Genomic DNA, 12065 nt, shown 5'->3' with positions numbered 1-12065 from the left:
ACAATTGGAAATTCGATGTTCCGATAGGGACCCTGTGGGGACATCATGATTGGGGAAAGGGAGAGGACATCAGAAGCTCATGTCCATCAAATGTGGAGACAGTGAGAATCTAGTCCTCACCTGCATAAATGTTATCACTGTCCCCTTATTCCACTGGTTGTTGCAGTGCTTGAGGTCTTTGTGTACACACCATAATAGAGAGCATCCTTTCCATCTGGTAGAGGTGTGCACCAGTGGTGCTTTCCACAACCTCTCCCACCAAGCCTAACATCTCATGGTGGGTGACATAAGCCCACCTCTGGCAATACTCCCACAGGGTACTGCTACACTAGCTTTTGGGGTAATGCTACCTGATGTGGAGGGCCCAAGTAGTGCAGGGTCAACAGAGACAATAATGCCAGGTTGATTCCCAGATGTTTTGGGCATCAGTGCAGGTGCCGGTGAAGCAGGGACAGGATGAGCCACACTGGTTGTCCTACCTCCCTGTGCTGTAAAACATTTTGTGAGCTTTCAGAAAATGATGACATCAAAATGTTGTGACCACACATATAAAAATAAAAAAGAGAGATAAGGGTTGGGGTGAGAGAAAAAAAAAGAGATAATTAGTACCATCATATGTGACATACAATAAATTATTACAATATAAAGAATGTATTTATACTTTTACATTTAATATACTTTTTAACAACTACAAACTATAGCTGATGACTGCTCCAAGTAATCCTTACAATGTGTGTATATTGCACATATACTTGGTCAAATAATACAGAAATTAAGTTAAGAGCAGGATATTATGCCACTTCTGTTGAAATTATTATGTAATATTTTTTTAAATGATTTTATAATATATTTGTTACTTGTGGTATTGGAAACCACAAAGTCTCACTACAGTATTAGAATTGACTCTTACAGTTGTCTTGTGCTACAGACTGAAACATGCATGCTTGATTTTACAGTTAAGATATGCATGCTTAATTTGCTATTACGAAACCACAAACCAAGTGCAAAAGAACAAACAAGCAAAACCAAAACATGAGGTGCGAGTACCAATCCAAGACACACCGAAAGATTCCACAAAAATACTCCAAAGATCTTGAACGCCAATTTATTTTAAAATAAAATGCGTTTTCGCTGCTACAAACAAGAAGCAGCTTCCTCAGAACAACATCACTGAAAGGCGCCAAAAAGCATTTTAAATATGTACAGGAAGTTCTTTAAACGACATAATTTCCTGTCTTGGCGCTCCTATTATGGAACAGACAAATAATAAGTATTATACATTAAATGCAGTAAAAAAAGAAATATATATGCAAGAAAAGCATTTAAAATATATTAAATTCATTTGTTATTATTATATACTTTAACCTTATAGTCAATAAATTCCTGAAGATACCTAATTACTACTTATACCTTTAAAAATGTATTTATTATACAAAATTAAAAAATGAAAAACAATGAAAACATCCAAACATTTATCTACACTATATGTCTGCATGACAATTAATTCACAGGGATAAAAACTTTTAAATTTTTAATATATTTTTTATATATATCTTTTTATGTCAAACATCAGGCCTATCTCATATAACTTTTTAATCTAAGAACTGCTGAGATATTACAGTTCTCATTTAAACCAGGGGAATTAAAAGCATCCAATTTAATTTGCCATTCCAATTCACGTAGCTCTAACATAAGAGAAAGGGGGCCACCTCTCACACTAGGAAGCATTTGGTCAACACCCATAAAAACAAACTTGTGGTCAGGGTAATTATAAATGTGCTTAGCAAGGGCATTGTCAACCTTGCTATTTCTAATGGCATATATATGCTGGTAGACACGTTCTCGTAACTTTCGGTCGGTCTTACCAACATAAAATGCTGGACAGCATTGGCAAAAAGCCACATAAACAACAGATTTGCTCTCACGGTTAATTTTCTGATGGATATAGTATATTTTCCCTTTTATAGAAAAGGATTCCCCTGGTCTAAAAAATTTGCACCAATTACAAGCTCCACATATTAATGACCCCTTACTTCTGTTAAATTGGTTGGTATATGGTTTTCTTTGTAGCAATTCTTTCAAATTTTTTCCTCTCCTATACACCACTTTTGGCAATAATCCTAACTTTTCTGAAAGGAAGGTATCATTACTAATAAAATGCCAATTTTTAAAAATTATATCACAAATTGATTTAGAATCAATACTGAAAGTGGTAATAAAATAAGTTGAAAAGTCAACTTTCTTATTTACTGTAATATCAGTCTGAGTTGGCCTTGATGTCATAATCTCTTGTGATACATTTAATGAACTAACACTTTGGATTTCATGACTTTTATTTTCTTCTAATAAAGGTTTGTAAAAACCAGTTGATCGTTTGAATTCTATCTCTTTAATAATCCCATCAATGAGGATATCAGGATAGCCTCTATTAAGGAAAAGATTCTTGAGAAAATTACATTCCTGTTTGAAGGAATGGACCGTGTTGCACATGCGTACGGTCCTCACTACCTGTCCCTTCACTATAGATCGTTTCTGCCTTAGTGGATGTAAACTAGTAAAATGAAGTAGGGAATTGCAGTAAGTAGGTTTTCGATAGACCGCAGACAAGTATCTGTTATTTATTGTGTCTTTGGTCAACCTCACATCTAAGTAATCAATTTCATTTATAGAAAACTGATGTGTGAATTTGAGGAAACTTGTTGTACTCTTCATATAATGTAATAAAATTTCCACATCTGATGTATCACCATGAAATAATATAAAAATATCATCCAAAAAACGCGTGTACAAGCGAATTTTTCCTTTCAAATCAGCATTTTTTAATAAATACTTGTTTTCCCAAAAAGCCATAAAGAAGTTTGCCACGCTTGCCCCGCAAGGGGAACCCATGGCTACTCCTTGTTTTTGGAGGTAGTATTTATTGTCAAAAATGAAAAAATTAGACCCAAGGACTATATCTAAAAGTTCTGTGATAATATCTATTTCATTTTGAATAACCTCCAATTCTTGTCGCATTAAAGCTATCCACTCTATGGCTTCCTGATGGGGAATAGATGTGTACAAATCGACCACGTCAATAGTAAGAAGTTATCACCTTCATCATATGTGATGTTATTAATATTACTGAGAAAGGACCACTTGTCTTTACAGACAACCGGAATATTCTTAATGTATTTACCCAAAATATGATCTATTAGCCTAGCACATGGGTAAGTCATTGATAGTCTTCCATCCACCAATGCTTTCATAGGGGGATTCCCAAGATCCTTATGGATCTTGGGAATTCCAAACATAACCAGAGCCTTAGGAAAAGAGATATCTAGAAAATTATATAAATCAATATTAATCTTCCCACTTAGAAACATATCTCTCAAATATCCTCTGATCCTATTATAGGTGACATTCATTTCATTAAGGGAAGAAGGCCTGTAAGCTGGTGAATCCAGGACTAATAACATTTTTTCAGTATACATATCATTATCAAAAATGACTAACCCTCCCCCCTTGTCCGGTTTAACGGCTCGGACCGGGAGTAGGTTGAAATTATTCAAGGCTGTTCTCTGTTTCTTACTTATGTTAGAACTGGTGGGTGGTTTTACAGTCCCAAGACCATCCTTAATGTGTCTAATGTCCACCTCGCAGACTTTTTCAAAAACTGCAATTCCCTACTTCATTTTACTAGTTTACATCCACTAAGGCAGAAACAATCTATAGTGAAGGGACAGGTAGTGAGGGCCGTACACATGTGCAACACAGTCCATTCCTTCAAACAGGAATGTAATTTTCTCAAGAATCTTTTCCTTAATAGAGGCTATCCTGATATCCTCATCGATGGGATTATTGAGGAGATAGAATTCAAACGATCAACTGGTTTTTACAAACCTTTATTAGAAGAAAATAAAAGTCATGAAATCCAAAGTGTTAGTTCATTAAATGTATCACAAGAGATTATGACATCAAGGCCAACTCAGATTGATATTACAGTAAATAAGAAAGTTGACTTTTCAACTTGTTTTATTACCACTTTCAGTATTGATTCTAAATCAATTTGTGATATAATTTTTAAAAATTGGCATTTTATTAGTAATGATACCTTCCTTTCAGAAAAGTTAGGATTATTGCCAAAAGTGGTGTATAGGAGAGGAAAAAATTTGAAAGAATTGCTACAAAGAAAACCATATACCAACCAATTTAACAGAAGTAAGGGGTCATTAATATGTGGAGCTTGTAATTGGTGCAAATTTTTTAGACCAGGGGAATCCTTTTCTATAAAAGGGAAAAGATACTATATCCATCAGAAAATTAACTGTGAGAGCAAATCTGTTGTTTATGTGGCTTTTTGCCAATGCTGTCCAGCATTTTATGTTGGTAAGACCGACCGAAAGTTACGAGAACGTGTCTACCAGCATATATATGCCATTAGAAATAGCAAGGTTGACAATGCCCTTGCTAAGCACATTTCTAATTACCCTGACCACAAGTTTGTCTTTATGGGTGTTGACCAAATGCTTCCTAGTGTGAGAGGTGGCCCCTTTCTCTTATGTTAGAGCTACGTGAATTGGAATGGCAAATTAAATTGGATGCTTTTAATTCCCCTGGTTTAAATGAGAACTGTAATATCTCAGCAGTTCTTAGATTAAAAAGTTATATGAGATAGGCCTGATGTTTGAGGTGAAAAAATTTGAATATATTATAATATATAATATACTAATTGATAGGATTTCCCTCTGACATAAAAAGATATATATAAAAAATATATTAAAAATTTTAAAGTTTTTATCCCTGTGAATTAATTGTCATGCAGACATATAGTGTAGATAAATGTTTGGATGTTTTCATTGTTTTTAATTTTTTAATTTTGTATAATAAATACATTTTTAAAGGTATAAGTAGTAATTAGGTATCTTCAGGAATTTATTGACTATAAGGTTAAAGTATATAATAATAACAAATGAATTTAATATATTTTAAATGCTTTTCTTGCATATATATTTCTTTTTTTACTGCATTTAATGTATAATACTTATTATTTGTCTGTTCCATAATAGCAGCGCCAAGACAGGAAATGATGTCGTTTAAAGAACTTCCTGTACATATTTGAAATGCTTTTTGGCGCCTTTCAGTGATGTTGTTCTGAGGAAGCTGCTTCTTGTTTGTAGCGGCGAAAACGCATTTTATTTTAAAATAAATTGGCGTTCCAGATCTTTGGAGTATTTTTGTGGAATCTTTCGGTGTGTCTTGGATTGGTACTTGCACCTCACGTTTTGGTTTTGCTAATTTGCTATTACAGTATAGAAGAGAAATAATTGAGATAAAATAATGGTTATGTTGTGCTGCATACATAACCCTTGCTTCCCTCAATATTTCTAAATGCTCAGCAGGGGCTTCCCTTTTTCCATTATCTCCTGGATGGCTGTGGAATAAAAAGAAGAGAACAAGAGAAGAGCATTATGCATACCAGTCTTGCCTGTATGCAGCTTTCTATCTAGTTTAAATTCTCTTTATCTGTATACTTACACAATTCTGAGATGTCAGCAGTCCTAAACTCAGCCAACCACTGGTTGAGTGTAGCCTGCTTGTGCCTTTTGAGGTCATTAAAATGGTGCTTGCACTGCTCTCCAATGCATGGAATGCCAGTTGCAATGGAGACTGCCTTGGGCAGATTATTCTGAGCCTCAGATTTGTACTGAGATCCAGTATAATCCTCCTGCAGCAACCTTCAGCTGTGGCTCTTTACAAGGAGTCCAATGCAAATCCTGAACTCTTCAACATGCCACCTTTGAGCCCTAAATTAGGCACCTTTCCTTCTACCTCCAGATATGTCTGTTCAGGGCAAGCAGCAACAATTAAGAGTGTTTTCCCACCAATTCAAGTTATCGTGTTTAATGCTAGCTCACAAATCTGAACAACCATGCCAACTTAGTTTGTGTGGCATTAAACAGAGAGCAGCACTGACAAACAGAGCTGAAAGGAGTTTATGCACTAAGGAGTTTTATGTGACAATTGGCATTAGTTTTTGGTTTGGATACTGCTGTACCTGTTAGTTGATTTAACTTTGCAGACATGTACTGGGGGTATAGGTTCATAGGTTCATAGGTAAGGACGACTAGGCTATCTGCCTGAGGGCATCTATAAGCCTAGCCAGAATGTGTTGGCTTTCACCATCCCCTTAGATTAGTTCCCTGTGCCTCTGTCTAGCAGAGCCATTAGTTCCCTGTGCCTCTGTCCAGCAGAGCCAATGCAGTGATCCCCAGGGTATATTTTCTGTTTCCCATCCACTCATCAAGGATTCTCTTTAAGAGTGTTAGTGAGGGGCTCTGAATCCTGTTCCAAAACATGGGGAGTCTCTGGGACAGAAAGCTATCCCTCCAGCATGTCCTATTTATCGTTGTGGTGAGGTTTAGATCCCTAGAGCATGTGGCTCTCGGGGATTTGTTTTTTTTTTTAGATGGAGCATGTCCATCAATTCTGGGTTAGACATGGCCTTGTATGTCAGGCAGAGAGCACCTCTGAGTAAGCAGTATGCAACCGAGTGCAGCTGGAGTTTCTTCAGTCAGGCTGCATAGGGCATCTGTTTGAGGCCAGTAATCCTCTTGGTGAGGTACTTCTGTGGTCTTTCCAGCTGTTGCAGGTGTCTTGTAAGATACATCCCAAATGGGCTGTTGTACTCTATGATGAATCTGATGAGTGATGAGTAGAGGGGCACAATAACCTCTTTGGTTCTAGATGCAAACCCTTTTGTGATGAGGTGAGCCACATAGAAGGATTTTCTAACCACCTTGGCAATATGAGTATCAAAGGAGAGATTACTATCTACTTGGGTCCCCAGATCCCTTATTACATTTTCTGTATTTAGGGGACTACCACATATGTGGTAGTTCTAGGGTACTTTGTTTTTCCAAAGGGAATGACTATGCACTGTTTGGCATTTAGCTAGAGGCCATGATTTTGACACCAGGTATCTGTCTCAGTGACACTCTTCTAGAAGATGTCTGTATCAGCCAGAGAGTCAATTATGGCCCCAAATTTGCAGTCGTCTGCGAACTTGGTCAGCCATAGTCCTCCTGTGCTTGCCTGTACCTCTGAGATGTATATACTGAACAGGAGGGGTCCCAGGACTGAGCCCTGGGAGACGCCACTTGTAACTGGTTTACAATCGGACCTAGAGCCTGCAACTCTCACTGTGTGGGTTCTATCCATGAGCCAACTGACAACCCATCTCGTGACATAGAGGTTTATGTTCAGGCTGGTGAGCTTGTCTATAATACCAGAATGGGGAATGGTGTTGAAAGCCTTTGCAAGGTCTACGTAGGCTGTGTGGACCTTCATTCCCTTGTTTAAAGCCTTGGTAACTGTCTCAAAGAAGTCCACCAGGTTTAGGAGGCATGATCTACCCTTAACAAAGCAAACTGGGTAGGGACCAATGTTTTGAGGTTTCCAATGTCTCTGTTAATGAGTTCCATGATGATGTGCTCCATAGCCTTGCAGACCAGGCTAGTCAGGCTTATAGAGCAATAGTTCCTGGGGTCTGTTGTGGCTCCACCTTTGTGGAGCAGGATAACTGCTACCGTGCACCACTCTATGGGTATGTAGTCTGTAGAGAGGCTGAGTTTGAACAGTGTGTTTAGGTGAGGGGTTAGTTTATTTTGGAGCTCATGTAAGACACAGCCTGGGACACCGCCCGGTCCCATTGAAGCTGTGTTTTTGGCTTTGGATAGGGATGTTTTAACCTGTGTGTCAGTGACTGCCAGGGCTTTATATTCTTCTGGTATGGTTATGGGTCCTTTAGAGGGTGAGAGGGGGGTGAAGTTTGCACTAAACCTGTCTGCCAGAATGTTGGCAGTATCAGTCGGTTCAGTGTATTTTGTGCCATTCTGCACTAACTCAGAGCAGATCTGAGAGTTAACAATTAGGTTCTTGACATAGCTGAAAAACGCTTTATGGTTATCTTTGGAGTCCTTGGCAATTTCTCTTTCGAAGCTAGCCTTGGATGATTTTACGAGAGATCGTAGTTTCTTGCTGATACTGATCAGGGATGTCTTTCCTTCTTGGGATTTTACTCTTTTCTGTACTAGTTTCCTCCTTCTATAGTATAGCTTGTTTATGGCAGGGGTCCACCAGACTGGTTTCCTTTTCTTGGAGGAGTGAGTCTTGGTTTTGGTTGGGATAGCATGATCCATGCATTCTTGCAGGTGCTCATAGAGTGCCTTTGTAAGGGACTCAGCAGCTTGGACAGTGTTGTCCTTTAGCATGGGGGCTGTGAACCTTTCCACCTCGGTCTTGAGTAATGTGAAGTTTGCTTTTGAAAAGTGTTTCGTGGTGGTTTCCTTGATTGGGGGTTGAGGTGGAATGCGGATATCCAGAGTGATTGGTCTATGGTTTGCTCTAACCAGTGAGGGGTTGACCTCCAGTGTGGAGTACCAGTCGCCCATGTTGGTGATGACCAGGTCCAATATGTTGTCACCTCTGGTGGGGGTGTTGACCAGTTCATCCAGGGTGTTAGAGTTTATAAGTTCTAGGAAGCATTGGGCAATGGAGTTACTACTTGAGTAGTTCTCCCAGATAATGTTTGGGTAATTGAAATCACCCAATAGTAGGGTGTTTGGTAGGACCTTCATATTTTCCAGTGTCTCCATAAACGCAGAATGGGGGTCCTGGGTCATGGTGGGTGATCTGTAGCAAGCTACAATTTGAATTGCAGTTTTTCCCATTGTTAGTTGCACATGGATGATTTCTGAGGCATCGTGTTGCGCCACTAACCTGGAGGTGTGGGTATCGTTGATGAATATGGATACACCCCCGCCTTTTGTGTTTTGGTCCAGGTTCTGTGGCCGAAAAGAATGGTATGAGTTATAGCATGGTAGTGCTGGGGTGCTCTCTGGATCCTTAAACCAGGTTTCTGTTACTGCACAGATATCGATGTTCTCCATACTGAGGAGTGCCTCGAGTGCATGCATTTTGAGGTTTAGACTTCTGGCGTTGAGTAGCATTACCCTCAGTTTTTGGTTACTTGTGCTATTTACGGTGATGGGTTTGTCTTTTAAGCCTTGCCTAAAAAAGGCACTATGGGGGCGGCAAAAGCCTTGGCCAGTATTCGAAAATCTAAGGATGACAGGTGCAAGCCATCTCTTGTGAGGCAACATGGCTTGTTGAGCATGTCATCCCAGGTGGACAAATATTGGATCCCCTTTGAATGACACCAGAAACTTAGCCAACTGCTGAAATTGATCATTTTTCCTTTATACTGTGGCATCATTCTTGGTGAGGCCAGGATCCTACTCAGGGTCAGGGTCATACCTGTCTGGGCTATGTGATCAGAGAGCTCTTCCATGTCTCTTTTCATGTAGTCCAGGGAGGTACGTCTCAGGTCATTCACACCAACATGGACAATGACAGAGTCATATTTGTACTTGTTCTGGAGCGACCTGAGTGCTTGTGTTATGTGGCAGATCCTGGTGCCCGACAGGCAGCTAAATGTAACCTTCTCCTTGTCCAGCCTAGTTAGTGGGACATCAGTGTGCCTGACTATAGAGTCACCTATTACTAGTGTGTTGGGTATGTTATTTACCCTTAAGGGCTGTGAATGCGTGGCACACTGATTATGTGAAGTATGTGTTTCATGGTTTGTGATGGGGTGTGAAGGTTGCTTGGATGTCTGCTTTGAAGGTCTCTGCTGCTTTTGCAGATTTTTATTTACAGCCTCCGAGTATGTTTTCATGTATTTATGTGTGTTATTTGCCAGTGTTGATTTAATAGGTCTATGTGAGACTGGTGATGTTTTGCAAGTTTTCCTTTCTCCTCTTAACTGTCAGTTCTAGTCTTGGGTTGAGAGAGCTTTGCCTCCAGTTTGGCTGTATAATTGCATCTCTCGCATATATTAGTGTTTGGTGATAGGGGGAGGGGGTTGTCTGTGTACATGAGGCAGTTGTAACATTACCTCAAAATGCCTAGATTCACCAGTTGGACTGGACAGTACACCTGAAACTGCCCTTTGGACATGCCTGAATAGGTAAAGTGAACTGTTTTACTGATTGGCTAGTAGGGACGAATACAGAGCTTTGTCCTTCTGGAAAGTATACTGCTTGCTATGCATTTTGAGCAAGTGCTAGGCTGTGAAATGAATGGTTTGAGTGCTTAAGTTGAGAGTTTGTCTAGTTCCAAGGGAAAAATTGAAGAGTAGACGTTGTGGAGCGGGTAATAGTTTAACCCTAGCTAACCGGCACTGCCCGGCTCACAAAACTGCACAAATGTGGTTTTTATAGCAGGGAAATGAAAGAGATAGAAATTAACCCAAAATGGCCAATAAACTACTAACTTCTGGGCTACAGCAAACAAGGCTCACAAATTTCAGAAAGAAACAGTTCAAATAAGCAGGCACAATAAGCATTTAACCAAAAATTCCCAGCTCAGAAGGGCAGAATCTAGCCTCGCCTCCCACAAGCGTGCAGACCACAAACCTTCTTAATATAAAATAACTGTCCTGAAGCCCAAGTGCTTAAACCAGAACTAATGCACTTTTAGAATAACAGACACTGAGCCTTCAAACAACAATTCCCAACTTAGAAGGATGTGAGCTACCTGTCCTGCCACAACATGCAATCCACAAACCTTTTTTAATGTAAAACAACTGGTCTGAAGCCCAAGTGCTTAAACCAAAAGGCTTAGAATAACAGTTACAATTTAATCAGGGTACTATTAAGCAGTAATAACTGCAGCAGAATAATACAACTGAGTATTTTTAAGAAGAAGCACAAGCAAAACAAGGTAATAAAGTGGGAAGAAACACAATTACCATAAAAGCAGATGAATAAAGTGCAATTTTTTATAACAATAGAAAACGAGCAAACTGATTTAAACAAATTACCCAATTAACCAGTAAAAAGACTCAAAACAGAGCCCTATTCCAACAGTCTTCAATCAGACAAGTTCTAACCGCACACTCCTGCCACTAGGATGCAGCAAAACCTGCTCCAAAAAAGATGGCCTGGATTAGTGCTCAAGTTATACAAACAAAGTTAGATTCAGCAGGCCTGAATTTAGTCCATGCTACAGCAGACAAGGCACACCAATATCAGAAAAACAGTTCAAATAAGCAGGCACAGTAAGCCTTTAACCAGAAATTCCCAGATCAGAAGGGCATAATTTAGCCTCTCCTCCCACAAGAGTGCAGACCAGAAACCTTCTTAATGTAAAATAACTGCTCAAGTATGCAGCTATTCAGCAGAAATCATTTCAGAGATAAGGGACTAAGACTTAAAGGCACAGAGAAACCCTCTAGGCTAAGACTTCAGCACCGAATATCAATGAAGAGAGAAGAATAAACCCACTAACTGCAGACAGAGAGAGAGCACACAATTTTCAGTGAAACAAATAAATAAGAGATAAATGCAGCACTATTTTTAACACAATATTCAATGAAACAATAAAACAGAAAAAATAAAATGCAGTACTATCTTATAACACTGCAAGTTTGTACTTATCTCAGCTTGTAATAAAGTTGATGTTGGTATATAATGGCTAACCAAACAGCTCATGTATGCAGCTATTCAGCAGAAATAATTTCAGAGATAAAGGACTAAGACTTAAAGGCACAGAGAACCCCTCTAGGCTTAGACATCAACAACGAATGTCAATGAAGTGAGAAGAATAAACCTACTAAATGCAGACAGAGGAGGGCTGACAATTTTCAGTGAAACAAATAAATAAGCAGATAAATGCAGTACTATTTTAACACAATATTCAATGAAACAATAAAACAGAAAAAATAAAATGCAGTACTATCTTATAACACTGCAAGTTTGTACTTATTTCAGCTTGTAATAAAGTTGATGTTGATATGTAACAGCTAACCAAACAGCTCACGTATGCAGCTATTCATGAGAAATAATTTCAGAGATAAGGGACTAAGAGTTACAGGCACAGAGAAGCCCTCTAGGCTAAGACTTCAACACCGAATATCAATGAAGTGAGAAGAAAAAAACACTAACTGTAGACAGAGAAAGGGCTCAAAATTTTCAGTGAAACGAATAAATAAGCAGATAAATGCCATACTATTTTAACACAAT

The sequence above is a fragment of the Protopterus annectens genome, chromosome 1.part2 (genome assembly GCF_019279795.1).
Source record: "Protopterus annectens isolate FY-2018-M chromosome 1.part2, PAN1.0, whole genome shotgun sequence".
NCBI classification, from domain to species: domain Eukaryota; kingdom Metazoa; phylum Chordata; order Ceratodontiformes; family Protopteridae; genus Protopterus; species Protopterus annectens.
The sequence above is the reverse complement of the archived record's forward strand: the minus strand, read 5'-3'. Positions refer to the sequence as shown.